At 40.1% G+C, this 16,270-nt stretch overlaps 1 protein-coding gene across 3 annotated transcripts in view; it reads left to right on the top strand.

Moving 5' to 3' along the window:
• The window catches only part of sytl5 (synaptotagmin-like 5), a 37,037-nt gene that overhangs the window by 2,384 nt on the left and 18,383 nt on the right, over nt 1–16,270 (top strand). The gene's annotated exons all lie outside the window — the stretch shown is intronic.

Raw genomic sequence — 16,270 nt, 5'->3', positions numbered from 1 at the left:
TCTTTTGGAAAATGGTAAAATGTTATCAGCAGGATTTGAAGCCTCTGTTCAGCACCCAGAAGTCCTGACAAGAAGGTTAGGAGTCCCTGAATTACTTGATGCTTACAGGATGTATAAGTTACATTAGGGTTGTAGGAGTTGCAGTTTGTGTTTGGTTTTTTCAGTCATCTTATTGTTGCAGCAAAGGTATATAACTAATTATTTATGAATCTCATATCTTTTTGTTAAAATTTCAATTATATGCTCTATAAAATGTAAACATATTCACTTTGTTATCACTTGTTGAGTTGGGTTATTAGAGATATTAGAGAATGTTTGGCTTTTTTGCTTTACAGATATCAGTTAACTGATTATTGAAATTTGCTGATTACGTTCTCTCATGATTGACCACTTGATCAATCAGCAAATCTTCTCAGCTGTGAAATATTTTAATCCAAAAATCCAGAAAAAATAGTCTTGATATTGCTTGATCACTTGACAAGGTGTGAAAGATATGGGAAGATGCAGGACAAAAAAGGACTAAAAGGAATAGTACAAGTTGTTTGGAAATCCACCATCTTTCTATCAATCCTCTCTGCAAGAAAGCTAATAAGTCTGTTCCTTTAAATAGTTATCCATCATCAAATTAATTGTCAGTTGTTTTTGTGTTGATTAAATAATCAGTTAATCGACTGCTTGTTCCAGTACAACATTACATGCATTGGTCAAATGCTTGCACAGTTTGAGGTTAGACAAAGGTTTAGCCCATGTTGACTGGTTTAGTCTTCTTTGATGCAGTTATTTGACATCAGGTGTCAGTCTGTGTTGGCAGCCTTTGTAGTGTGAAAATACAAAAGGCCATTTCAGCCTTCCAAAGAGTTTATCCGACCTGTCAGACAGTGTGGCTGCTGGCCAAAGCGGCTTCGTACACAGACAAAGTAGCTGCAGACAATATTTAGCCAATGCTTTCTGTCAGCCATCATTCTTGAGTCTGGCTGGAAAAAACATTAAGTCTCTGTGTTTAAACAGCTGTAAATTAAAACAAAACAGTTGCACTAATGAGTAAAAATAACACCCACAACTTCATATATTATCATTAGTTTCATTATGAAGCCCCCTAACTGGATGTAATATTTAAGTAAGCAGCCTCTTGATGGTTTACATACAGTATGAGCTTTGGTTCCAGTATTAAATATTTCAACATCCCTGACAAATTTTACATTGCTGTTTTTTCTCCATGAACAACAAGCTTTTGCTGCGTAAGATACCCAGCCGTACTATAATTTGTCATAGTGACGCTTCTCTAAATTGGTTCATTTGGCTTTGGCTGTAAGCAAAAGATGCGGTATCTGCTGAGGCTGTTTTATCATTGTCATGGGGAGAATGCCTACCCTAATGATAACTGAGCCTTTATACAGCTCACACACACAAACACACAAGGCTAGAGGGGGAATAAATGGGTGAATAAGAGAGGAGAGAAGCTGGGGAATGTAGGGATTCCCTGATTTCTCTACACGCAGGCAGCAGAGCTCATCCAGCAGAGCAGAAAGAAAGCCCTGGGGAGCGCAGTCACACAGCATTAGAGGTCTGCGTCTCCAAGATCTGGCAAGACAGAATAGAGATGTGTGTGTGTGTGTGCACATACATTCATACATAGATGCATTATTATGGTAGATATTTCTGTGTCAGGCTGTAGCTCATGGTGCCAGATTGATGTGCTCTGCTGTGCACATCAAAACACTGTAACTACATATTTGTTCAAAACAAAAAACAACAAAAAATAATACACAATAGACTTGTATAATTTCTATGAAAACAGCATTTTAAATTTGCAGTAACTACAAAACTGAGCTGAAAACCTAGCTGAGCCACAGTTACAGCACTAGACAGCAAAAACAAGGTGGTGGTTTTTCCCTCAGATTAGTGTTTGGCTTGTGTTTGACACCGGCAGTCACAGCACTTACAGTTACACTTACATATTGATGTGAGGTGTGAGATCTAGTTGTGGTTGAACATAAAAGAGACGAGGCTTCTCTGATAAGATGTCAGCAGCAAGATTTGAAGCCTCTTATGTGGAATGAGGTCTTGAGGTTTGCATGTGTGATGCATGTAGGATGTTTAAATTACAGTAGGGCTGCTATTAATAACCCTAACCCTAACTGTTAATGGCAGAGAAATGTGAAGGATTACACATTTTCTGGATTCCCAAATCCAAAATCCTCCAATTTTCTCATTGTATTGGCACTAGATAACACAATGTCACAATAAAAACAGCAAACTAGCTAAAACAAGAGCACTATTAAGCTAAAGCTAACTAGTCAACTTCACTGCCTCTGTAGTTTGTGCTCTCTGCCTTCGTAGAGCTGTACTCTCAGCATCCTCTTTGCCTCTCACATAAATCCTGTTTACATTGTCCACTAAACAAAGAAGTGTAATAGCACATGTGTTGTTGACTGCCTCTAAAACCACATGGATATTATCTTATTAAATGTATTATGTGATCATCTGCATGATTATATCCAGATTAACCCCGAGCTGCTGTAACAAAGCTTGTCTGTGCTGATGCATTGAGTAACGTCTGATCTCTGTAGAGCCGTGTTGTGCAGGGTTTCCCTTCCTCCCGCTCACTGATGCCTCCCTTATCCACGACTCTCCTGTGCGTGCTGCGTACCCGCTTGGTATGCAGCCTATAGCTCCACACGGCCTCAGAGATACATCGTATCCCCGCTCAATCACGGTTCCGGCGAGGCAATCAGTGGAAGCCTGTACATGCACTAGCCCTGCCGCAGATGTGGGAGGGGAGGAAAAAATAAAAACATCTCAAAAGCAGAAATGTAATTTAGAGGCAGTGCTAAGAGGAATGACTCAGTTGAGTAATAGATTGCTGGTCAGGGAGTGATGCTTCTCTGTCACCCTCCCTAAACCTGTAATGTGTGTGGACACATGATGGGCGCTCTGTGCTGCTGATGTTGAACTGAAGCTCAGAGGGCTGCAGTGGGATGATGGGACACTTCAGCCCAGAAATTAGGAAAAGGCTGGGATGAACATTCACTGGCTCTACATCATTATTTATCATGTCCCAGTACCAGCAGCGTGACCACTGTGGTAAAGTCAACACAGCAGAGTGTACATCAAACACAGACATTAATTAGATTTATTGTTAGCAAGTCGTGCACATCAAGGTGTTTCATCAATAAATATATTTGAACAAATTAAGACCAGCTGTAACGACATCACCTTGTGAGCTGAGGAGAAAATACTGCAGTAAGTGGACATAAGAGGTAAAGATTATTCTGTCACGTTTTGACGAAGACATAATTATGTAATGATGTTATCATGATGTGTAAATGTAAAGACTGAAAAAAATGACACTGAAAATATTCAGATTAGGGCATATTTTGGTAAAATGTAACTTCATTCATACCTATTCGCTATAATATCTTGATGTGGGAATTTTGTGAAGATAAAGATGGATGCCACTCTCATATCTCTAAATAATAAAAAATGAGGCTATAACCAGCAGCTGGTAGCTTAACTTAGCATACAGACTGGAACCAGGGAGAAACTCCTAGCATGGCTTGGTCTAAAGGTGACAGCCAGGCTAGCTGTTTCCCCTCTTCCCTAGTCTTTACACTAAGCTAAAATAAGTTAAGCTAACCAGCAGCTTGTTATAGCCTCATATTTAACAGAGAGATATGAGATGGTTTCAACATTCATCTCTCAGTGTGAAGTGTAAACTGAGTACAAGAATCCTGCAACTGAACTCTGTCTTTATCTTCCGTCAAGGCGGTAGACAACATTTTGTTTCGTCATCACAACACAACACAAGGTAGAAGGTAGACCCACTGGGGAAGGATTAACATGTGACTTTCAGTGTCGCGCACATTTTAATCACATAATCTTTGGCATTACTCATCATTTTCAGTAGTTCCCTGTCAGCCTCACCCATATTTATTGTAAAGGGTAAAGTCCATAAGGAAATATGTATTCACTGTGCTGGTTCATACCACTGAGATGCAGTGTCTATAAAGATTCTCATGTGACAGAAGTACAGAAGTCAATCTATTTTCCTTTCCTTCCTTTCCTTGACTTGTTTGACCTTGTGTTGGCATTGTACTCGCTTTGTTCTCAGCAGTTTATTTGTTTTCCTCACATAACCAAATAACAAGCAGAGTCCATTTATTTGAAAACCTGTAATTGGCTGTTTTATTTCCTCTGGTAGTCCAGTTGATTGTGTACCTGATTGTAAGAACCACCTGGAGTGTCACATAGAGGTGTCCTGTGTTAAACGTTGACGCAAACAGTCTGTTGTTGTAAACACTTTAACCTAAACCATGGACATTCTAATGTACTGAAGTGTTGTAGGGTTTCACCACATATTTTATCACTGTTCTGTGATATTCATTTGGTTATTCACATGTTTGTGCTAAGCTAAGCTAATCAGCTGCTGCAGTTGTAGGCTTGATAGTTTATTAGACATTTTTTAACACTAGCCAAGTGGTTCATTACCTGGGAATTTGGAAAAAAGTAAGCGTTGGAAAAGTATTTACACATCATTGCTAAAGCCATTAGTTACAGTTAAGCCTTCATTTATGGTGCCTTATTAGAAAGTGGTACTGAAGAGGCAACTAATTGAAGAGTCCAAGCTTCTAGAGCACTTTAAAAAGACACTTAGTGATAACTCACTAATTGTCTCTGGCTGTGCTGAAACGCAGATGAGGATTTCTGTCAAAATGATCTGTGCTCCAAATATTGGCTGCTGCATGCTGTTTATTTTACAGTTGCAGGTGTTTTGACATGCAGCCAGAATTTTCCTAAAATGTGTGGGATGCTGAGAGCTGGCTTGTGGCACTGAAAGTGTTTTGTTGTTTAGAGTTTTAGTTTCACAAGTAGTGTATTTGAATGAATGTCACGACCACCTGAAATTCACTTGCTGCCATGATCCTGAGCAAATAAACTCCTCTGACATCTGAAAAGAAAAAAAGGGTGAGAAGAAAGATAAAAAACGTAGCTACAGATGCTTTTTTGACTTGATACCGTGTAGATAAATGCAGTGAACGAGCGCTCTAAACCTGGTTCAAGGTCCACATGTCTAAAACAGGAGTTTTGTCTGCTGAAAGATGTTTATTCATCAATGTGTCCTGGAGGCTCAGTCAGCACACCCATCTGTCCCCCAAACACTGAATTTCATTGTCCATCTGTCTCCTCAGTGTTATACTCAGCAACACTAATGTACAGTGTAATAAAACAGAAATGACACAGGGCTAATCTTGGAAAAATCTCATAATCCATTAGCATCTGCTCAGCTTTAAATTACAGATGTTGTTCAGATGTTACACTCTGATTAATGGTAACACTGCTCAGTACAACACACAGACACACACTTTAAGGAGGAGCCCCTTTTCTCCATTAGCCGGCAGTGCTTTGAAAAGACAAAGCACGGTGAAATATGAAATGTGGCAGGCAAGCAGCAGTTAAGCAGGAATGGAGTGCTATGAAATATTCAGACATGTTGGTGAAAAGAGCGGGGAGCTCTGCCTCTCTCTCTCTCTGTGAAGAAGCAGCAACAGCAGCAGCAGAGGCCATGACTGAAACTGGGTTAATAAGATCCAGCCTCGATCTAAAAACCTCTCATCTCTTGTTCTTTAAGTGCTCATAGTAACGGCACAGAAATATTAAGCATGTGGCTGAAAAACAAAAGGGTTTTGCAGGGGAAAGCTCTCCTGAAAGGTGCATGTCATAGAAGATCAAAGACACACATAATCCCTATATTTTAAAGCTGAGTTTTATCTGTTGATTTGTTGTTTCCCTGCATCTTTCTTTCTTCAGTCTGCTGGCAGTAAAAGTAAAGTTTTGGTAATGATTTGGTTCCCTAAGGCTAGAGATTTCAGATACTCTTCAGTTTGTGTGTGTGTATGAGTGCGTGTGTTTATCCATCAACCAGCATGCACTTCAGCACAGTCTCACAGTTTCTCTAAACAGCAGACGGTGGCTTGAAATCTGGACCACTTTCACTGCAGTTTTGGCAGAATAAATAAGCCTGTTTCACGCTGCACTCACACTGAACAGAGGTCACCACTTGTCTCTGGCATCTCCATCACCTGTCTCATAGGAGCTCTTGTCCTCTGTGTAATTAATCACATTAAGAAACAAATGAAGGGATTTATAGAGGGTGTGGATGGGGATGGAGAAGGAGAAGACATTTGCATTAGAGCAGAGTCAATGAGTATTTCATTGTTATTTGTCTGTTAATTTAAGAGCAGTCTTTGCTGGTATCGTCATGTTCATATTTCATTTAAAGAGGTTGTGATATTATTAAGCTCAGTCAACAATGAATGAATAAATGCAAAGCCTTGTACTACAGCCAGTTTGTGTGTGCATGTTTCAGTCATGCTAGCGGCATGGCTCTAGAGATCTAGCCCCCATCAACTCCCAACCTGATTTGTTTATAATTTAATTGAGAGTAAATTTATTTGAGAATATGTGCTACGGTCTGTCAGCATTGTATCAACATAAATATTTAAGATGCTAAAGAAATGTGACAAACCAGGGCCGAATGCAGGAAGTAGTTCTTATCATTCAGATTACATTTTGCTTTAGTGCATATTACCAAATTTGCACAGGTCATCTGAGGCCTTTGGAGACCTGGTGGCTTTGTGGTTCCAGGGCATTTTTGCCTGGTTGGTAATTGTGCCCACAAGCTGAACTGGAACTGTGAGAAATGTGATGATTGTTCCGGGCTTAATCTTATGACCATATACCTACAAAACTAATCACGTTCCCTGCAGCCACAGCTGAAGTGTGTTTATGCTGATTAGCAAATGTTAGCATGCTAATGCAATGTTCATGTCTTATAGTTTAAATATTATTTGAGCAGGGGAGTGGGAAGAACCGTTAACGAGCATGAGATATCAGGAATTTCTGGGTCTGACGACATCTCTCACTTTAGTGAACAGACATGTCAACAAAATATTGGGAAAAATACCTGCAAATGCACCACTTCTAGCAGTTATATCAATCTACTGACATAATTATATTCTGCTAATTTTATATGCTCTTTACTCTGTTTGCATCTGGTTTCACTTGGTAACAAAATACAACACAACAAAAGTGGCTAATTGAGGTTATTTTATGAATACAACGTTTTTTAGCATTAGAGGGTTGTTTTTCCCATTCTGCCAACATTGTGTGAATGCAACATCACACTAAATTAAAATAGTGAACATGGTAAATGTGATACCAGCTAAATATCAGCATGTTAGCATGTTGTCATGTTTCAGCTAGAGGCACTGCTAACAACGCTGTAGACACTTTTGCCAGAAACTGTGCGGAATAGGACTGAGTCTAACGCCAAACTGGTTTATTCCCCAACAAACTGAGCTGAATTTAGCTCACATCAGTTGCTGTCTGATGTTCAGTTTGACCAGGGTCTGATTAGTCTTGTTATTCTCTGCGCCGCACAAATCAAAAGCTGCAGAATCTGGAAATGATGTTTTGAGTCGAGGCTCTTTGTTTGTCATACTCCACTGGTTCTAGACATCCAAGCTCAGGAAATGGTCTGAGGCCTTGTTTCATCTTTGCTGATGCAATTTTAACGTAATAGGTTATTTTTAACATGAGTATGTTTTATAACACAGCATTGTATCGGAGAGGCACAAGAGGAACCACAGTTTGTTTTTGTGTGAGAATGTGAAGCACATGAGAAAATGACAACAAATGTGAACCTGAACCTTTGTGATAGAACTATTTTCCTTAAAGAAGTAATTAAGATTGTCAAAGTATTCAGGAAGCTTTAGCTTTATGCAACAGTGATTACACAATTATTGCTTTGCCTTTTATCTGCTAAATGAAGAGGAGAAGAGTCTTGAACTTTCTTTTTTGCATTTGTGTCACACTGAGCTTTGTTTTAAGATGTGCTCTGACTTCCACAGGGATTAAAAACAAAGCTTTCAAGGTCAGAACATTTAACCTGAATTGAAGTCATTGCTGAGCACCTGCTTTAACTGTCTTACTCCTTTTTCCCTTTAAGTCCTGGTCTCCTTTTCTCTTCCTGGTAGTCTTTTATACCATGAGTCACACCCAACAACACAACACCACCAACCAAACCAGTCATCCATTTTCTATCTCCGGCTCTGTGCTTTCTCTGCTGGTCTGTTTGGGGGAGTGGCAGCCTTTTCCTGAGTCCATGCTGCTCTTTCCTCTTAATTAGCGGGTGAAATGACACAAACAACCCATCAATGCACGGACAATAAGCAGCGCTCAGATGAAGAATGATGCAGGAGAGTTCAGCAAAGGTGAAAGTGGGCGAGCAGAAAGTGGAGGAGAGAGTGCCGCAAGTATACGAGCCGCTGACATGGGGCTCTGGATAAGGTTTTTAGAGGCTGCTAACTCTGTTGGTTTGTTTTTCCTATTTTCTGCTCCATTGAGCCCTGCAGGAAACTGTGGAGGCCTGCAGGCTTGATAGGTCATTACTGACAGCAGCTCTTTGGTGAGCTGTAATGTTACGGTGGCAGTGACATGTGCTCCAATGGCTGTAAGGGCAGCATTTTAAATGTTAGTCATGGTTCAACAGGAACTGCTTTAAACAATAGTGGTGGTCAAAAAGAGAGGCGTGTATGCTGAAAGGCAGTGGTGGAGGAAATACCCGGATTATTTGCTTAAATAAGATGAGCAGTTTTGCAATATAAAAAGTCCTACTCTGAAACTTTTACTGTTCTCAAGCCCTCAGTTTGCTTTAAATAAAGTGCGCGTCGGATCATAGAGTATTAATATGCTTGAGAAGAGCTACCTCATGCCACATATTGTCCTCAGTCTGCCTAAATCCATCTGTCACTCCCTGCTGTCCTGAGCCCAGAGTTTCCTTGTGGTGAGTGATGAGGTCAGAGCCCAGCCATCAAACATTAATGCTGCTTAATCTTTTTCCCATATCTTTTTAGTTGAAAGATAATGTGGAAATGTTGCTGTAAAAGGTACAAATGAGTGCAACACCATGAATGCCTTTGCAGAGACACTGTCAGAAAGTGTGTGATCTGATGTTATCCCCATTTGACTGTTATCGTCCCTCTCTCTGGCAGAAACCTATTTTACCCTGGCCATTCAGAACAGCCGCAAGTGCATTTGTCTTCGGACACATGAACTGGTTTATTTCAAGCAATACCTTGGCCTTTACAAAATAGTCTTTTTCTCTCGTGGTGACGCTCATTCCAGATCCAGCATGAAAATTTGTAGGCAGCCAGTTTAGAGATTAAATCAAAGGACCGGCTGCTGTTCTGATGGAAGCTGTCTTTCTTTTAGCTGCAATTTGACATCAGCAATCTCCCTGTAGACTCATAAGCAGAGACTAAAGGCCAAAACTGGCAAGGACAGAATGCTAGTCAGTGTCAGACTTGAAGGAGGTGAGTTATTCATATCTGTGCCTAATGTTGTTTCATTACCTTTGAGCCAACTGAGTAATTACGGTTTCAAATTGGATTCTGATTGACAAACCATGATGGGCTGTGTTCAGCTGAGTTATTGACATGCAGAGAGTCCAGAGGTGAGAGAGGAGTGACGTGAATGTTTGTAGACAGGTACTCTCCTGATTGGCAGTGGCATGGACAGTGTGTGTCTGACAGGTCTTCAGGCAGGGGAAGGGGGTCATTAGTGCACTGCAGTGATGCGGATATGTTATCTGCCCTGAGGTGTTGTGTGTGTGTGTGTGTGTGTGTTTAAGACACACAAAGCCAGTTGAGGAGACAGACAGATAGAGAGGTCACCACTTAATACAAAGCACACGCAGGCAGGGATACTTTCCACTTGGACAAACATGTCATGTATCGCTGATTGTGACGTTCGTTTGCCTCCTCGCCCAAACCCATCCAGCATCTCTGCCCAGAAACCTCTCCAGTCTCCTCTAGCATGCCAGATCTCATCTTGAGCTTTCTGTGAGGACGATGGCTGCCTATTGATTTCGCCTCGCTGTGAACACAGGACCACATCCGATGTCAGGAAGTGGATTACATGTGGGGAGATACACAACTGAGATAGCAGGATAAATGTTATTTGCTTCGTTTCCTTTAAATTGAGATAAGCTTGGCAAGCAGGAAACTGCTTTGAGAAGATACAACAACATGCTTCTGGATCTTTGTCAGAATCTGTTATAAAAGACACAAAGCACAAGAAGGATTCTGTGTGTTTGCTTTCTGCTTTATAAAGAGCATATTCAGTCTGTTGACACACTGTTGTAGAGCCACTATTGTAAATGTGATTGGCCTGACTCTGTGGGTTTTATGAACAGAAATATATCTCAAGAGCTTTGCGCTCCAACTCATCCTCTTACTTAGAAAAGCAATTGAATTTTATGTCTGCTGAGTGTTGCTGTGCTTTGATCATCACTACATCTGTCATCATCGTGATATTTCCCCGTGGAAATCCTCCTTGAATAAATGAGTCGGGCCATTTAACACCCTGCCTGGCTTTAAAGTCCAGTTTGCTCTGCTGTCTTTTGTGATTCCTCCTTTCACAAGGCAATGAAAAAGTAGTGGTTTTATCCTCAAGAATTCATGTTGATGGTGCTGTTAGCTCACAGAGCGCCTGGTTTGAGATGCACATGTAAACACTGCGATCCTAAAGTTGCACCAATATTTTATTTGTGGGGGAATTAATTTTGAAATGATGATTTTTTGTCAGAATCAGGAATCAGAACAGTAGCAGTAAACAGAGGATTGAATTAATAAAATAAATCATGTCATCAGTACTTTCACTCATTCATCCATTAATGCATTCATATTCATGACTTTAGGTATATTTTCTGTTCCTCTGTGGCCTTCTCTAAAACATAGGATGTAATTTAAACGCAATACAACACAATTAAAACGGGGGACCCTTTTGCCTCAAGCACGCTACTTGTATTTCATTTTATAGCAGGTTAGCACACACAACAGAAAAGTCACTGTGTAACTTTTCATTGCTTGTGAGGGAAAACATGTCCAATTGCTAAAAATTATAATGATAAACATGTTGAAAAAAAGTCCAAAAAATTGAGTAGTTTTATTTGTGATTGCTTGATTGATTGAGACTGCAGTCAAAAGAGTTTAAGATCAGTTACCAGCGACTCAGTTAACAGTTCCTCTTAGCTCTCCAGAGCGTTTTAGTCACAACTGTACCATTTTGATCCAGTCCCAGCTCTTTTATCAGCATGCATTTGTTTTCAGTTTAAAAACCTCTATACACAACCTGCTCAGCACCAAACTGCAGACAGACACAGTTAGCAACTAAGCTGGTGAACATAGTGGAGCATTTATCAACTGAAGAGCCTGATCAGTATATGATATATCCTCTGGTGTGTGTTAAGGCACCAGTGTAAACCTCTGTTAAGTGTGGCATTATGGACCTTTATTAATGAATAATTAATGTTTCCTACACTTAGTGTATGTGTGTGTGTGTGTGTGTGTGTGTGTGTGTGTGTGTGTGCACACCACATAAAACCCTGTATTGTTTGGCTGCAGCTGGCAGAAAGAAGTCTCTGGCCGAGTTGAAATGACCTTTTGTTTAATGGTCACTAGAGACGCTCTCTGCCACTCATCATTGCTATCCACTGACGTCTGTGTCACATTAATGATTCAAGAAGAAAACTTACTGCATCCTGTGAATTACCACAATGGAGTTTTGGGGTTATAAGTTAAAACAAGAGAAGAGAGCCACGGTACATTAAAGGCTGCAGGTTGCTATCAACTTCCAACCTTTTTCCTGAAGAAAACCATCAAGACACAGTAATAGTTAACAGACTCATGCTGCTGTCTGTTACATGGAACTGGCAGTTTGTATAATTTATTAATGATCTGGACACCATGTTCCTCATAACGCTCTCCTTAAGCATTGTGTGGTGGTGTATATGGTAGACTATGGAGCGCCAGGGGAAATTATCTGGAAAAACCTCATCCTCCCAGGAGATGAAGAATCTGCTGATACAAAGTGACGGAGCTACTTTATGATTTATTTACTATCTTTAAAGGCAAAAGAGATCGCTCCAGTTGAGGACGTGTGCTGCTCCTCCTCCGCTGAAATAACAAGGCTAACGCTGAAGTCAAAGCTGATGAATTTCCAATTTGAAGAACGCGAGTGACCCACATTCCTGCAAAGAAAAATACACCACACTCACTGTATAAATGTTCTCTCGACCTTGTTCATCCCACTTTAACTGTTACACAGAAAGGGCTTGTAACTGCACTCACAGTGTGAAAAGGTGTGTGATACATTCAAAGATCCTGCACCGATTGGGTATTGCTGCCCTGCTGCAGAGGAGAGTGAAGAGTGAAGAAATAAGAGCAGAGCAGAGTTCAGGATGCTAAAAGAGAAGGCGATGTCAGGGGAAAATGCACGGGTGTATCTAGATATCTAGAGTGATATTTCAATATTATCATTTATTGAATTGCAGCAAAATCATATTTTTATGTTAGTTATATTTAGATAGTTATAGTTGTGTACAGTACAGTACGGTTCACCGACTTTATGCGAAACAGTGGGCACAATTTGATCAAGTTCAGTCGAGTTCGTTCTTGACTTTGGAAACAGCAGTTGAGAAAACTGTCTCCCTGCAAGGGTAAATAACCCTAGTTGTTTTTGTTTTTTGTTTTTTTTTTCCAGATACATAATCTTCAACAGTAGATGGAGTTTACAAAGTTGTCATGAAATTGTGGATCAAATGGAAATAGATGAGAAGTCTTTTAAAGTGCCTTGGAAACATGAAAATTGACAGGCAATTTTTAGAATATTTTATCCATTTAAAATTAAATGTAACACTGTGAAAGTGTGCAAATTGTGAAAGGGTCTGAACATTTTCAGAAGCCACTGTATATGGACATTTCAAAGTATGTACACATAAATATTATGGGTGTTTCAACCATATCACTTTCACCTTTGTCTAAATAATGCTGTATGTAGTTTATAATGGATGTTTTTTTCCCATCACTTCCTCATTATTGAGAACATTTTGCTCTCATTTCCTCACCAACCTCAGAATTTCACTGGGGGAGGTAGAGTAAAGCAGTGAGACAGAGATACAGGGGGATGGGCATGCTCCTCTCCTTTGCTACTTAGATTTTTGAGTAAGTCTCAATGTGGGTGTTTGCTCCGACGAATATTGTGTTACGTGCTACTTAATGTTCAAGTAACAAAATCATGTTCCTGAAGACTTCCAGTTAAACCAGTGACACTCTGCTGAACTCCAGTTAGCAGAATATTCCAACCTAATAAAAACTGACCATCACCATTTTCATTTAGCTAAATTACATTTTCAGTAAACACAAAGCAACAAACACCTGGAGAAGACAGATGGTTGTTGATTTAATCACCGGAGCAGAGGGGAAAACAGATATTATAAACATTTGTTTTAAATAACAAATTTTCAGTACTTTCAGACTCCTCTACCTTGTCTTTGGCTCTTAGAACATGCAAACATATAATTTCTTTTTTTTTTAAGTGGGTAGATTTGGTGGAGTATTGAATATTTACAGCAGTAGGATGGAGTATGTGGGATTGATGCAAAATAAACTACAGTGCCCATGTTGATCATGAAAAAGGAAAATGTCTTCCAGTGTAATGATGTGGTTCTTTGATGTGTTTTCAGACAACGCTGGAGAGGAATGAGCTACACAGACAATATTTGTTAACAGGATCCACTCATTGTTGGTTTTGGTCTTTAGAAGAGATTTGTTGACAATGAGACAAATATAAAATATCAATAGACTTATCCTTTAAAGCCTGCCAGAGTTGTTGTTTCTGACAGGGATGCTATTTACAGAGTGCTTCCATCTGAAGCCAGACATAACCTGCTGTATGAAGCACAAACTTGGAAATTATGTTTGAATTGTGTTTTTCCTTGTGGAAGTATTGAACTAGAGCTCAGAACCCAGATAAAAGGACTGAACCTTTCTGAGACAACATGTGACCTTGGTTTCTGACTTCTGAAGTCATATTTTGTCTGTTCCTCTGTCCAACCTCTGAATGTTCAGTAATGACTGTATTTTATGTTCATCCTATGTTCATTTCTCACCCACATCTACTTTGCTTTTCTGTCAACTGGTGCCCAGCTGCTCCCGGCACACCTGTGATCTTTAATTGGCAGATTGATTCTGCTGTCTGTAAGCTCTGCCACCTGCTGAAAACACCAGACTGACTGGTGGTCCAATGCCAGAATTACAAAACACCTAGAAGGCCACAATGTGGCTTTGCAGCCTGACGTCCCAGGTAGCACAGACTCAATGACAAATGAATCCATTATATGCTTCAACAACATGTTGGACTGTGAATGGTGGAAAAGATGAAAACCTTCCCCACACTATGTTGAGAGAGCAATGAGTCACCGTACATCCCTCCAAGCTACATTATTAGTGCAGGGCTGAGGAGTGAGTGCATTTCCTCATCTCAGAAGCCAAAGTTATACTGTCTCCCTGCTCATGTTTGCTCAGGGCAGAGAGAGCAGCAGCAGGAATGTGCACTGTGTGTACTCAGGGAGGAGGGCCGTGTCATGACACCACGCCTACCGCAGCACACAGTTCAAACTATATATTAGTGTGGTGCTCTCACAGGAGCGTGGTGGAAGCTCAAATAAATATTTGTTTCAATTTACTGATGTTGTTGACCAAGTATTAGTCATGTGTGCCCAGTGCGTCAGGAAGATCATGTGGTAGTTTGTTCACTGCCAGGATCTTGTGCTGTTATAATCTGCATTTTTGACTTCCTGCTTTATAATGACTTACATCTGATTTTATTAAAATCTGCATATTCTGTTGTTCTCATTTCAGTCTGTGCAGTGGTGGATGTACCTCTGATGTTTCAAGCCACCCATCACTGACTTTTATTTCCCAGTTTGAGGATAAATGTGTTATAAATGTTGACAGAAGTCGTTCAGTTGACGTGGACTCTCACACAGTGAGTGTTGGTCTGAGTCATGCGTGTGTGTGTGTATGTATTTCAGACAGTAGGAAGTAGAGACAAAATATAAAAAAGCATCTTTACACAGCTACCAAAGTGTTTTTATTGTTCACTGAAATATCTCAACAAATGTGGCACCAGAGGCTGAATCCTAAAAAAATCTGTGATCATTTGAATTCTCATTTAGTAAATCATAATTAGTCCAATCTGCCCAAATACCTGCAAAACTGATGTCGTTCCCATTGGCCTCAGCTGTACCTTGTGTTTAATGCTAATTAGCAGATTTTAGCATGCTAACATGCTATACCAAGATGATGAACATTAGCTAAACCTCAGCTAATGTTCATCTAAGCTGACATTGCTAGTGTGGCTGTAGACTCTTTAGTCTTGTTTCAAGAGAAGACACAACCACACTCAAAGGTGAGTGAAAAGCCATGCATCATAGAGAGGAAGGAGAGGCGATTTTGCTCAAAAACAGGAATGATTTTTGAATATTTTCAGACTACCTTTCCTTGAGGACACTCATAGTGTTGCACTTGATTGAAAACTGAAAGGAATAGTTGAGTAAAGAACAAAAAAATCTAGAAATGGGAATTCAAATCCAGCAAACTTTCTCACCTCCTTGCAGCTGGCCAATCACTGCGTGACGTGGCTGTGAATGTTAAGTGAATAGCAGAGGCATGTCTATATTCAGCAGTTTAAATCACATGAATACAGAGATATCTGTACATGTTCATTATTTCCTCTATTAAATCCCCACCTCACATCTTAAAGGTGAGGGAAAATCTCCTCATTTGGCTACAATGGAGATGCAATTTAGTTAAAAATGCTATAATCACAGATGTCATTACGTGCCTTTAGCTGCAAATGTAGCTGAGATCATGTCTGTCGGTTCATTAGTGCTAATTCATGTAAAGTGAAGGGAAGAGGCGAGAGAAGAAAGGACGAGGATGAAAGAGACAGTAATGAATAAGGACTGAAGGAGGCTGGTGTGGGCTTATGCAGATCCCTCTACTCCATTCAGTTTTTATTCCCCAACTCCATTTTACACAAGCAGCGGCAGAATTTCGTCCCTCGCCTCTGTGCCTCATATCACCCTGTATTTATTAGTTTGTGATCTTTGTGGTCGATTTTATTGACAACGAGAAAAGCTTATTTTTGTGGAAATCAGTTATTCATGATAGTGTATTTGCACAGGCACTGCAGCAAGATGGAGAATCTAGTGTATCTTCCCCTTTCATTATGTGTGAGTGGGCTTGTTTTTCTATATTTGTGGGGTCCAAAAACTTAGAGCTCACTATACTTGTGGGGTCTGACAGCCACAAGGCTGAACCTCACAGGTTTAAATGGCTGTTTCAGGGTCAAGACTTGGATGGTT

This window comes from Lates calcarifer, linkage group LG1 (assembly GCF_001640805.2).
Source record: "Lates calcarifer isolate ASB-BC8 linkage group LG1, TLL_Latcal_v3, whole genome shotgun sequence".
Lineage (NCBI taxonomy): Eukaryota > Metazoa > Chordata > Actinopteri > Centropomidae > Lates > Lates calcarifer.
The sequence above is the reverse complement of the archived record's forward strand: the minus strand, read 5'-3'. Positions and strand labels throughout refer to the sequence as shown.